This window comes from Aphelocoma coerulescens, chromosome 2, assembly GCF_041296385.1.
Source record: "Aphelocoma coerulescens isolate FSJ_1873_10779 chromosome 2, UR_Acoe_1.0, whole genome shotgun sequence".
NCBI classification, from domain to species: Eukaryota; Metazoa; Chordata; class Aves; order Passeriformes; family Corvidae; genus Aphelocoma; species Aphelocoma coerulescens.
In genome coordinates, this window is record NC_091015.1 from 45,929,346 (window position 1) to 45,943,818 (window position 14,473).

Genomic DNA, 14,473 nt, shown 5'->3' on the forward strand with positions numbered 1-14,473 from the left:
CATCTTGATAAAATTCTGATTAAATTCTAATGAATGCTGTTAGAAAGTGTCTGTTTGGTTGTGGGTGCTGTTTCTTTTGTTCTTTTTTTAATAAAAACACTCTAAATATTCATTAGCACCCACACTGCCACTCTATTCTCAAGGAAAGAAGGAAGAAATTGCTCAGATATTTCCTATAGGCAACTATTCACAAGGCTGAAATGTCATTTAACCTAAAATAAGTTTGTACAGATAACGGTGCTGTTTTGAACAAGACATTCTATGGAAAACAGCAAGGAAAGAGCAGTGGATTTAACTGGTATGCAGTTAAATCCAATTAAGTTATTGATGGCCAGTATCACTAAAATTACTGGTGCTTATTCTGGGAGTTTCAGAGTCGGTGAAACCTACCCCATGAAAGACAGCACCACTGATTTGCTTTGTCATAGCAATGTCTTCTCTCCCTATTAGAAATCTCAACAGCTTATTCCTACAGCTTATTAGAAGCTGTAAAAATCACAGATAAAATAAGGATTGGAAAGCTGAAAGGATGATTCATCCACTCCTTTATTTTCCAAACTGAGGAAAGAGCTGGGGGGTGCACAGAGGGAAGGGAGGAGGTGGAGGTGGAATTAAAAAAAAAAAAAACCTAACAAAACAAACAAATCAACGTTGGCTGTCTGAAGCACACCAGAAGGCAACACCTTTGATCCTAGGGAACCATCATCCTCAAAAGGAGGGGTGGGGGAGGGAAATCCTATTGCACATTTGCAAAGATCAGCTGCCTTTTTGCAGAAAGCTTTTGACTACAAACAGGCTCCCCAGGACTCTGATCTTAGGACACACACTCTTTTGAGAGCTCAACTCTTACTGAGACAGCTGAGGCTTATGTTGCAGTGCCTGAAAAGAGATTGAAATGCAGTTTGTACTGAGATGTGCAGCAGGATTCAGATAACCAGTAACAGGATTCAGGAACAGTCCTGTACAGTTTGTACCTACCACTTTCTTCAGTTTCACTCATTGTCATTGCAAAGAAACTTTTCAGCTTGAAAAATTTTTTGAACAGAATAAAAACCTTTCAAATCGCAACTAAGGTGTTTTTCACACTGTGTCCTCATACAGTGTGGGCTGGGACAGCCAAATCCTATTTAATACTGTTGTCTGGAAATGCTAAAAATAAAAAAAAAAATCAACACAACAAACACTCGCAAAACCACACAGAAGAACAAAACCTGCAGTGGGGCCAACCCAGCCTGCCTGAGGGGTATGGGATGTCAGCATAGAGAGGCATGTTTCTTTCCATCTTCCTGTGCATAAAATCAATCTGCTGATTTGAGTGGATTTCGTACCAAGCCAGTGTGAGAGGTAATGAAGACCCTTCTCATGTCCCTCCAAGCCTTGCAGCATATTATGATGGAGTCTACTTGTTTTCTGGCTGGCCTGGATCTCCACAGAGGTTCAGTGATCTGAACCACAGCAAAACACGAGAGAAGTGGCATTCTTTAGTAGAATTGATCATCTCTAGTAGCAATTTCTTAATATCTATAGGGAGCAGTAGCCTGAGAACCTTAACCTCTCCCACCCCACCACTACCACATTTAAATTAGAGAAAAAAAAGGCAGATAAAAATCACCCTGGTTATAAATATCATAAGAGCAATTACAAATTATTAATGATTCTTTCAATTCCTAACTACCATTTTTTTTCAGATTTAAACACACGTGTCACTTCAGGCGAGGTAGGTAGCAACATCTAATATGGTAGAAAATAGCCACATTCCCAATGGAAAGAAAAATTGGAGAAGTCTATTGCTAATTTTGTAGCTATACATCCACATCCCACTTCAATGAGTTATTAAAATTAGCTAGACCGTTCTAAGCCACAGGAAAAGCATGGTTTAAGCTAGGAACATATGTAATTCCAATGCAGAAGGAATTGAATTTGAGCATATGGAATTTCAACAACAGCCCTTTCATTTACAAGTTCCAGAGCCTTTACCCCCATGAGGACATTACTGAGTTAATATTGTACAAAAGTGATGGATTTAAAGGTTACCTCTCTTTTTACAGACATGTGAAGCACACACATAATGTCACACAAAATCCTGAGCAAATGGATGTTTAAAACCATTCTAATGAAAGAAAATAAGAATAAATGTCAGCTAACAGAAAATATCTATTTTTGCCTTTTAGGTGCACTTGATGCTCTGCTTCATCCTCTGCACAAATTCTGAACAAGCCATCAAAAGGCAAGGATTATTTTCTTTAATCACCAGCTCTTGCCTGTTGGCAGCAGTTCCAATCTACAGGATTTCAGAGAATTTCTTCTATGCAGACGTGGATTTACTGAGGAATATGGTATATCTGGCCCTTTCCCTCACCCCTGCTCACTGGTCCTACTTGATGCTGTGCACAGACACTTCCATGCCACGGTCAAACCCCAGCTGTCCCCTCACCCGCCTCATTTCATCAAAAATCGAAAGCCGTGCACTTTTCCCAGAATGACTAACATTCCCCAGTGTGGGATAACAGCAGGTAACAGAGCCCTACCTTCATATACTTAACAGTTAAATCCGTCCTGGACACTAGAAGTGAGAACCATGTGATAACCAAGTAATTGCCATGGAGGTTTCACATCTCTCCTTAGAATAATTTTGACCTCTGCTATTTGTGTAAGACCTGAGCTGCAAGAACTCCTGTATGTATTTAATGTGACTGAATGTCATTTAGATATGAATCACTTCCTCAAAGTCTCCCACCCTTATGCCACTTTTTAAAATTTTTGTTAAAAAAAAAAAAAAAAAGAACACAGAATAAAACCACAAAAGGAAACAAAAACTTCATACTAAATGTTGAGGGTTTTTAGAGACTGCTTTTGGAAATGCAGTTGATGTTCTGGGGATTTTTCTCAATTAAACATCTAATACTTAGTTTTCTGCAGGAAGACATACAGTCTTCTGTATCTGTTCACCAGTTTCTATGAAAGTTTCTAATTCAGATTAGTACCACATTTCTGTAGTAAAACTTCATTTAGGTCTACTGTTAAGTTCAGGAAAAAGGAGGACAGAGGCTTGAAATTGGGCACTTTCTACAAGGAACAGTAGAAGAAAGTATAATCACTCTTGTTACAGCAGCTGAAAAAGGCAGAGGTTTCCCTTTAAGTGAGGGTTTGTTGTTTGGGGCTATTTTTTTTTGTTTGTTTGTTTTGGAGATTGATTTCAGGAAAGTGACATAAGTCCATTTTCTAGGAAGCTTCATATTAGGGTGTCTTCTGCTGCACCCTGCCTGCCAACTGTCTCTCCTGCCTCACAGAACAGCTGCTCACAAGTAGCAGCTCCCATTTGTCCCATTGGTTGTGACTGTCACCTGTCATTTTGTCATAGCAGTAGCTGGCACTGGGGTGGGTTGTGTTCTCTCTTACTGCAGGACTAGGCCAGACAGTGACTGATGCTGAAGCTGCAGATGCTGCCATCTGAAGACCACAGTTCCTTTATAGGTGACAGACCCAGCAAATGGAGCATAGCCTTTCTCAAAGCAGTGAAAGGCCCTTGGATCATTTCCTTTAGCCACATTTTCTCCAGCCACATTTTCTCCAGGTTGTAGCAACCTTTACAAGTGCTCAGGTGCTTTCATATTGCTCTGAAGACTGGTGTCTGCAATTATAATTATAAACCATATTATGTGCAAATACTTCTGGAGATATTAATTGTAACGGTAATCATAAATAACCAAAGATGCATTAAATCAACCACAATTAATACCAACATTTTACACATCAGCTTTCCTGGGAAAAGATTGTTTTCTGTAAAATCCAAGTTTTTAACCTTTAAAGTTTGCCATCTACTTTAAGCTATAACAAAGCAAGGATTTTCAAGCTAGGTGAAATCATGCCTTGTGATGTCCACATTTTCTTGCAAGCTGTCTATATTTGAAGCTGACTCTTGTGGCTCACTTTTACAGCATTGCTCCATATCTCAGAAATATATAATTAAACTTCACTGATCCCTATGAAAGCTTAAAATTTCAATCCTCAGTTGAAGATGTTTATGGACATTATATAATGAATAATTTCAGATAAATAACAGAATCTCATTCACCCTTTCTCCTTCAATTTCTGAAAAAGCTCAGGCATATCTGACCTATTTAAAAGCCGTACAAAAGTTTACTTCTATTGTTTTCAGAAAATAATTCCTACCTCCCTCACTCCCTACCTACCTCACCTCCAGCACTCTCCAGAGGAAGATATTTATGTAGTCATTTCCTTCATACACTGCATTCATTTAAAAAAGAAGAAAGAGAAAAGTAGAACAGTCCAAATTCCTCCACATTCTGGGAAAAGAGGCATGCTATAACTTAGTCTTCCTTACTTCAAGGACCTTTCCAGATAACACTCACCCCAAAAGCATTCTTAATTTTTTTCCCTGAGGGCCATTTCTACACCTCTTGTTTGACCATATATTTTGTTTTCTGCAGCATCTCTGTTACGTTTCATCAAACAAAAATCCTTACATGTCTCTTTCTGGCCAGGATTTTAGTTCCTTATGTTTGGCAATATATTTAGAACAAAGTAACTCAAACCACTAGAAAAGGGTTTAACCTTTTCATGAACATCCATGACACCACCTTTGGGGACAGTTTACCCAGTCCACAAAGGACTGAGGAAGGTGGTCCTACTTGCAGCAGCTGCTATAGAATTTAAAGAGATTTCTTTCAGGTAGTCCCATTTCAGATATGACCAACCTTTTCCACATAGCTTTTGATGGATTATCATAATTTAGCAGGCTACAACAAGTAACCACTCAAAACACAGTTTTAAGACAAGACTGAGAATCTGAAACAAAATGTAAACATTAAAAAAAACCCAAACCAACAAACCACAGAGTGGAAGGACTGACAGGTAACTTATAACTGAGATGTCTTCCCTTAAAGAATGAGTCAACAGTTTCAGTAAACATACAGCTTTTCTTTCTGCAAAGTTATTTTTGCTCATTCTCTGAAATGGAAAAATGTTGTCTCTAGTATGGCTTCAATATATCTGAAAGCTTTTGCACCTCCTTGCACAAATGTAACTAAATAAATTATATCTCCGATTTGCAAGCAGCATACATTATTTTTTATTGCCGTTTGTCAAAAGTCACAAGAAAACGAGTTTTTTTCTGGGAAGCATCAGTTAAGCTTTGGGCAGCAGATGTGTTTTTTTGTTTTCAAGCCTTTCTAAACACAATAAAAGTTGTTTAGAAAAGTGGTGTTATATTTTCAGAAAGAGGTAAAACACATGGTGCAGCTGAAGGCTATGGAAAACAAATCACTCATGTTTCCATCGCCTCTGCAGGGAGGTAGTGTGTGACCATCTCCCAAAGACTGATAAGCTCTGGAGACTGATGGTCACGTTGAATCAGCAAGGACTAATGAAATCAGGCCACAAGGTTCAGCTCAACCTGTACAAGGCCACCAGCACACACCAGCATCTGCGAGGAGCTGTGCTAACCAGACCAGGTGGAGATAAAGCCACGGGGATATCTGTGTGCCTGCTGGAAACAAGGTCTCTGGAACCTGGCAGCCTCTGGGCATCCAGCTAGGGTTAGCCCACAATGGGAACCATGAGAGAAGGTGTGAGTCAATTAATAGTTACCTACTAATTATTGTCTAACGAACAGAGGCATTCTTAAGCATGCTGGTGTTTTGTGACTTGCCTGCCCATGCACATGGGAGAAAGAAATTCCATTGCATACAGCAATAACATATTGATGTTTTTATAAGGCAAAAATTTGATCGGATATTTGCCACTGGTGCTTTTATAAATGCATTTATAGATGTACCTGGAAACCTCTTTTTCACTGTAGCACATGTATTTAGCCTCCAAAAATACTCTCTTAAGTAATTATTATTGCTAATACACTGCATCCCAAAACCTCACTGCTTTCAAGTCCATTTCACTGTCCATTTCAGAAGCACACAGGGCCAGCTTTTGTCATTTTCTCCCTGCCCCCTTTAAGCCAGCAATGACTTTATGCTTCCACAACAAAAGACCCATTAAAATTAAAGGAACAAGTCCTACTTGAATTCTCTGAATTTGAAAAATATCCACATTACTGGATGCTTCCACATCTTACTTTTATATGCATTGACATCATTCTAATTTGTTTCATATCTGCTGTCGGCACATATGTTGCTTCAATAAATTCACATTGCATCCAAGCTCCATGTCATACATGAATTGTAAGCAAAGGCTGTCTCACTTAGCACCTCCAATCTAACTCAACAGAAAATACAACGGCCAGCCTGCTTTCCATAACACCATGCTGATTGGCATTAGCTGTGCTAACATTACTGTCTGATTGCATCCCATTATCAGTCTCAATCACCTTGTCTAGTGGCGGTGTCCAGGCAACCAGCCCAGTTACCAACGTTATTTTGTCTGTTTTGTTTAAGTGCTGATGAGATCTTTGCTTTTCTTCCCATTTCCTGGAACTTCTCCAGACTTATAAGACTTTTATATAAAAGAAAATCACGACCAATATTAATTTTTGTAGCAGTTCTTAGTAGAATTTCTCTGTGAACATTCAGAAAAGCTTTAATAATAGTGACTGAAAAGCCCTCACAGCCACAGCTCCTTGAAGATCTCAGTTTGATATACATTAACATGCATCTACCCTTAATCTCGAATAGTAAAAATATGACTATTACAGATGCAACAAACTGGTAAATATGGTTGTGGTAGTTTGTTGCATTACTATGTGCAGCTCTTCATTCTGTACTTTGCTCCTTGCAGTTGCAGTCCTCATAGCAGGAGTTAAAAAAACCCAAACAAACCCAAAAAACCAGAAGCAGCAGCCAGAGCCCAGCCATCACAGTTCACAGCATATTGGCATATTGTCTTAGCCACAGACCTGCAGTCAACACCCATTTATGCTGAAGTGCAACAATGGAATCACAACTACACAAGTTTTTCCTCTTTCACTGGGGATTGCTGGAGGAACACAACTACTACAGATGCTTACTTTGTGAGACATTTGCAAGAGGCAAATGAAATGGTGCTTTGAAACTACTAGCTGCTAGATGTGGCCAAATAGGTTTTTGGTCTCCTCTTGCTCCCTGGAAGTTGTTCTATAAGTTGTTGCCTGTTTAGATTTGAATGTTTTGCTCATTTAGGTTTGTCTTTTTGGAAATGTTGTCAGTGAAACACTTCCTATTACAAAATTTAAAGTCTATGTTTTGGCTTTAATGGAGCATATTATTATGAAAGAGTCTGGGAATTTTTAAAATTTTTTCTAGGGGCCATATTGGCCTAAGGGATTAAAACAGGCAAGTTAAATGCCAAACTCTAAAAGGAACCTAAATAATTACATTAATACTATACGAGAATTATGTAATAAAAAACCCAAACACCATTCCTCTGCCTTGGAAAAGTGTATCAATAAGCAAATGCAAATTGCTTGCACACACTTTAGTTACAGCTGGTTCTTTTTTCCTTTGTACAAAATTTGTGGCAGGCTGCTGAAAACCCTGGCAAAAATTACATTTTTTTCTGTTTGTAAAAGTCATTTCTCAGTAACAGATAACATTACATGAAAGAAAGACAAAAATTAATATAGAGGCAGACAACCCCAGTCTCACTTTAATATTTTGTGATTTCTAGCACCTGTATTCTCTTGGATGAGCAGTTAGTCTTCCAGTTGGATTTGGTGATCTCAAAGGTCTTTTCCATATGCAGTAGGCTGACCCTGGCTGGATGCCAGACACCCACCAAAACCTCTCTATCACTCTCCTCCATAGCAGGACAGGAGAGAAAATATAGCAAAAGATTAATGAGTTAAGGATCAGGAAAGATCACTCAGCCAACACTATTACAGGCAAAACAGACTCGAATCTGGGATATTAACTGAATTCATTGCTACCAAAATCAGAGCAGGATAATGAGAAGTAAAATAAGCCTTTAAAATGACCTTCTCCCCTACCCTCATCCCCCACTCCTTCCCAGTTCTACCTCCTCCCCTCCAGCAGTGCAGGGAGACAGCGAATGGGGTTATGATCAGTTCATTCCATGCCGTTTTCCCCACTGCTCAGGGAGAGGAGTCTTTCCTCTGCTCCAGCGTGGGGTCCCTCCACCGGAGACAGCTCTCAATGAACTTCTCCAACATGAGTCCATCTCATCAGCAACAGTTCTCCACAAACTGCTCCAATGTGGATCACTCTTCCATGGGGCACAGTCCTTCAGGTACAGCCTGCTCCAGCATGGGTCCTCTATGGAGTCACAAGTCCTGCCAGGAAACCTGCTCCAGCATGGACTCCTCTCCCCACAGGTCTGCAGGTCCCTGCCAGGACCCTGCTCCACCATGTGTTTCCCACAGGGTCACAGCCTCCTCTCAGGCATCCCTCTGCTCTGGTGTGGGCTCCTCCATGGGCTGCAGGTAGATCTCTGCACTCCCAATGATCTCCATGGGCTGCAGGGGCACAGCTGCCTCACCACGGTCTGCACCAAAGCCTGCAGAGGAATTTCTGCTCCAGTGCCTGGAGCACCTCCTGCCCCTTCTCCTCCACTGACCTTTGTCTGCAGAGTTGTTCCATGAAGGAAGCTTCTGGCAGCTTCTTACAGAAGCCACCCCTGTAGCCCCTCCAGCTACCAAAGCTTGGCCATGCAAACCCAATACACCAAACCAGTTCCACCTTTGAAATATCAGGTAGATTTTCTTTTTTGAGTATTAATTATAGAACAATGACCTTTATTTTTAGGACTATTTCAATACTTATATTGTCAGTTATATTCCCCTTTTACTACAGAAAGATGAATAGTTCAGCAAGTTGGACTCTGAGCTGTATTTCAGAAGATCTCAGAATGAACTCCCCAAGTTATCACCCATTATTCAGTCAGACCTTACACAAGTCACTAGGGCAATGAAGGTCTAGGAAGATGTAGACAACAGATACCTACACCTCTGACTCCAGGCTATAAGACAGGTTAAATACCTCAAGAAATGTTAAAAGTTCAGTTAGTATTTTAGTGACAGGTGAAATATCCAAAACCTAACTAATGAAATAAAAAAAGCACACTTCACAGTCCTGTTTAGGCAGTGAATTAATCAACAGCACTGCTTCCCATCTGTACAATCTCCTGTATTTTAGAGAAGTAATGCCTTTTCTTACCTTTTTATTGAGTAAACTTTGGTTAGTTTTCTCAGAGCTAATTTTCTAAGAGACTTAGGTATACGTAAGTGCTACAGGAAAATAAAGTAGTTACAGTGTTCTCTTCACATCCTCATTCATGCAGGAAGTATTTTTGAAACATAAGGGCCAGCCACTAGGCATAGAATTGGGTACAAACACATAGTCAGGAGGTTTAGGAGCCATTGTGCATAAGTAACATCCATAGAAGCTAGAAGGAGGATACAGAGATTATTCCTTGATGGGCAACTGCAGCAGATTGCTTTGCATGAACCAATGGCTGCCTGTCTTTCCTGTGCACCTATGTGCAATGAAACAGGAATAAGCACTTTCATTCTGTTCTCTTCTGCCTCACAGGGCACAAGGGAAGAACTGTCAAATCACAAGTTTTATCACAGCAGTGTGACATCATTTTTCCTCTGAAGCATCAAAAAACCCATAGTAATAGCAAAAACCTTGAGAACAAAGTTAAACAAAACAAAATTACAAGAAAGAGCTCCTAATCTTTTTCTCCTGAATGAGAAAAACTGTATACAAAAGATATAGCTACAATAGTTCATTTTAGGAACCTTGTTGTAAGAGTAGGTACAGCATTTCAGACAAGAGTATTTGGAACCAATTTAATTCTTTCCTTCCCCCTCCTTCAGGGGAAGGAGGCACAAAAAAATAACTGCTCTATAGTTTTCTTATCTAGAGAAGGCAATATTAATACTTTTTTTTCCTTTATACGGGAAGAGGGGAATATATTACATAAATGTGGATTTAAAACCTAAGGCAGTTAGTGACATTAACTAAAACATTTACCTTTGGTGAGAAATATCAGGTGTTACAGGACAAAATTAAAATAAGGAACATTTCAGCTGGATTTCTACAACCTCATCTACAGGACACTGCAATCACCTTATTCATGTGTTTGCTGATTTCTCATCATTACTAGCTAAAAAAGTCAGAGCGCCTTCTGTTCATTATACATTTATTCATAACAGGTTCACCGTTTTCCTGATATGAATGTTTTCAGCAATTTATAAAAAGCCAGGGCAGCCATTCTGTTAAAGAATTATAGTCCCTTTTCTTAAGCTGAATAACCAATGCTCAAATCTCCTAAACATATGGGGACCAGACACTGAGCTCAGAGGTACTAAATAATGAGTTGTCATGCATCCTCCATCTCCCAGGACTGCTCTGAAAGTCATAAACAGTCATCGTTCTGTACAGCTGAACTCCTCATCCAGGACACCACTGAGGACAGCAGTACTGTCTGGTTTTGCACCAATCAAGCCATAATCAGTACTTGTATCACTTTTATCATGCTTTTGGTTTTAGCTAGATTAAACGATTAGCCCTGCTCTCATATTTTTGACAATTTCCTTAAATTATTTAGATTAATATAGTTTACAACCTGGTTATGGCCAGCATTGCTGGAGGCAGAACCAAGTTCTTGACCTGGACACCACTGAAGTGCAGAGGATTTGTAACTCAGCAGTTACGAAGACCCTCTGAAATCCAGATGGCAGCATTTTTTAGTGCCACTGATGGTGTGATGTTGCAGAGAATGAGTGGCTGAGAGTTTCAGAAACATTGACAGTAAACAAACAAAACTACTTAGGAGAATGAACAGAAATAAATTTTGATGAAGTCTGTTTTGACGTTTGTTAAGGCAACTTCTTGGGTCCCTGTGGGAAAGCAGAAACAAAGAAATATGTATACTTGAACCTGAAGTTCCAGGTCTTTGCCTCAGTTCTATATCCCAGTTTCAAGGGTTATTTACCCAATTCTGAGACCCTTCCAACTCAGAGTATTCTGTGATCCTGTGTGTGAATTTGAAACATTTCATAGCATATTTCATAAAAACATCACTAATTAGTCTTAGGAAAATAGCTCCACAATATAGTATCCATATAGCATATTCCAATAACCATTTCAAGTTTTTCTTTAAGGCTATAAGAATTTGAAAGGCTTTTATTTAAAGATAAAAAAAAGTCAGAAGTAAAAATTCCATTTACCTCTAGGACTGCAGCTTGAACGAAACCAAATAAACCACATAGATACCACAAAAATTAAGAAAAGGACCATCACATACCTCTTTTCATTCCATCTAACATGAAAGCATTGTAGCATTAGCTGGGCTCTCACCACAAAAAGGTAAAATCATCAGACCAAGGGAAAGCAGAAGCATAGTTCTGCCATACTAGAGGTGGAGAGTTCTCCACCCTCTTTCCCCCATGGCCAAAACCAGGAGATAAAAGCAACACCAGCTGACAAGATCCCAGCCACCTAATTGAGGAGAAATTGAGGGGTTGTGGGGAGAGAAAACCTTTTTTTACTTGTTTCCATCTTCATCTGGGTGCTGTTTACAGTTAATACAAGCAGCTGTGACTCTTCCTGTGTGAAAGACATTACCATATTCCCTTTCAGGCTGAGGACAGGCTATTCAAACTAAAACACCATCTCAATGCAATTAAAGCACACATACCTGGCACAAAGAATAAAACAGATTGCAGGGGAATGTGAGGGCTTACTGAAGACTCAATAAGATTGGCATAAAACAGCAGAAGTCTGCCATAATTTCTATTAACTGGGCTGAAAATTACTGATTTCTCTATGTTGTTAATTTTTGTTCTAAAACTCCATATTTACGAAATTTGAGTAACTAGAAAATGAACCCACAATACCCTTGTATATCTGAAGCAGCAAAACTTCTCTATTTACTTTAAAGATTTTTTCACCTCTTGGACATGCATCAAGCCTAAACATGCAGATCAATAAACCTATTTTTCTTCAGTCTTTAAAACAATGATGTAAGTGCAGAAAAAATAGCTTTGTTTCTCATTTAAAATTACAAATATATGTAAAGATCACATCTGTCTTTTCTTTAAGAATGCAGAAATCATACTTACACAGACTTGCTGATGATTTAAACTTATCTAGGGATTTAGTGAATCAGTAATTCAAGTACAAAAACATGTATTTGAATTAATGCATGTTGTTCTGAAGAACAGTGAAAGTAAATAAGGTGAATACCATAAAAAAAGAGGTGGCTGAACACAGAATTAAGTATTGACGCTAGCCCATAAGTTTATTTAACTATGGATTTCTAAAATAAAAGTAGTTGATTGGAAAATAACAAAAAAAGAAGCATTGTAGCAGTAGCCACATGTAAAACACGAGGAGTATTAAAGAAATAGAAATAGCTTCTTACTAGTCTCAGGAACAACAATTACACCTGTGAGTTAATACTAATTTTAGTTCACTGCATCTGTTGATTCTGCTTGAAGTGCCTGGGTAGTTAAAACCTAAAGGAAGTGACACGCAGAGGTCTCAATGGCAAATGTTGCTTAAAAGCATTTCAATGGAGATGAAACAAACAACCAAAGAAATCCAGCAGCTTTCACTGAGTTTCTGAGGTTTCTTTATGTTTATGGCATCTTTTCCTTTGGGAAAACTAACCACAAATTATTTTCAAAAATAATCCTTTTCTCCCTCATTTTCTTGGGCACAGATGTCTGACTTATTCACTTTCTATTGTCTGTCAAAACATATACAAAATACACATTAAAGTAGTAGACAAAGACACATTTTTCACAAAGGAAGATCAATGAGGGTCTCATATGTCCTGTAGTTCACCCTCAAGATAGAGAGGCATTGGGCACTCCATCAGTCTCTATAAAAGTATGAGCTCAACTACTCAATTATTTCATTATATTTCAATAAGCAGTTTAAGCACAAAATTTCAACATATTTTATTCATCTTCATTTTGTTTTATCCAAAACCCAAAGTAACTAGGGAAGAGAGGCTGTAGAATATTTTCAGAGGACCATATAAAGGACTCTGATGCAAGACAGACTCAATGAAGGAAGAAAGAGTGTCCTTAGTAAGTTGGTAAGTTTGTGCTTCCAGGACAGAAAGCAAAGTGAAAGTACATGAGTAGTGTGGGAGGGAAGACTTGTAAGGAGAAGCCTTCATCCTGAGACCATAGCAGGAGCTTTGGGATAGATGCCAGGAGTTAAGAGTTTAAAGAAAAAGAGAACTGTAGGAACCCAGAGTGCCGAGAATATTTCTCTGCCTGTTTTTAAGGGTTCTTACCCCCCTGAACAACACTGGTTTAGCTTCAAACCTTGGAAAAAATTACCAACAGTCAGACAAGAACTAGAAAATACAGTGGTCTGAATTAGGTGATAGACTACTATGTAAGATTGTCACAGGGTGAAAATTTTAGAGGTTTTGGGCTTCTCTTTGTAGTAAATAGATAAGAGTAAAAAATATCAAAATGGAGAATTGTTGTTGTTCTCTAAACCTTCTTCTTCTTCTACCACTCCATATTCTGCAGTAAAAGTAGTTTGGAATGATTGGATAGCAAATTCCGCAGTTCCTAGTCGTGTTACTGAATAACTGGTAGGAAAGTGAAAATAATGTACGTTTTTAGTAACTATTGGTTAAAGTATCTTTAAAAGGCTATGTAAATCTTGATAATTAGACTCACTCCTACTTTTCTTCCTTCTATGTTGTACCTGGGTCATGCTAGTGGCTCTGTTCCTCTGATAAGACTTAATAAACAACTATCTGGAAGCATTGAAACTCAAGGAAACATCTCGGTTTAGCTCTCAAACTCCTTGCAAGGACTTTCAGCAAATTCTCTCCCATCAGGAGAGACTTGATTTACAGCATGGTAAAGTGTCAGGGAACTAAAATTCAGCACCAATTTGAAGTTCTAAGATTACAGTCAAAGATGACAGCCTTGGCACCAAATACTTAAGAGCAAAAATTAGTGAAAGCCATCATTTTGCTAGTGACAAGAAAATAGTTTCCATTTAACCTAATCAGTTATACTTAGGAAAGCATCTGAAATTATTTTCAACAACCCTAAGAAAACAGTGGGTAGGTAAAAAGCCCTCAATTAAATAACTTCGCTTCCACATACAAGCCCACCCATGGAACAAAGGATGGAGCATGGCTCAAGTGACTTGCACAATGACCATGAACTGTTTGTCCACAGACTAATACACGGTGTCAGCCTGTCAGCAACTTCTGTGTCGCTATCATCACTTTCTGCAGCACTGCTGGCGGCAAGAGCTCCTGCCAACATGGAGACCTCTTTGCAAGGGCCACAGTTTTGCTGTTGGATGGCACTGCAGAGGAGATGCTTTTGCAAGCAAAGCAGGATTCCCATTCAACCCTAAGGGTAGATTCAAACTGAGTCCAAATACACTTGCAGTTGTATTTGCTCTTTCAGCTGAAATTTTAATATTTTCACCAATCTTTAAGAAAAAATAATAAACATCAGGCAACCTGACAACATCAGGACTAGAACTTGGTCTTTTCCCTCCATTAATCA

At 38.9% G+C, this 14,473-nt stretch overlaps 1 long non-coding RNA gene across 1 annotated transcript in view; it reads right to left on the reverse strand.

Moving 5' to 3' along the window:
- LOC138105716 (uncharacterized) overlaps window positions 1-11,447 on the reverse strand; it is an 81,045-nt gene extending 69,598 nt beyond the window's left edge. Inside the window, exon 1 of the long non-coding RNA XR_011148636.1 lies at window positions 11,221-11,447. This is a non-coding gene — a long non-coding RNA (uncharacterized lncRNA). The remainder of the gene's footprint in view (window positions 1-11,220) is intronic.
- Window positions 11,448-14,473: the final 3,026 nt, after the last annotated feature.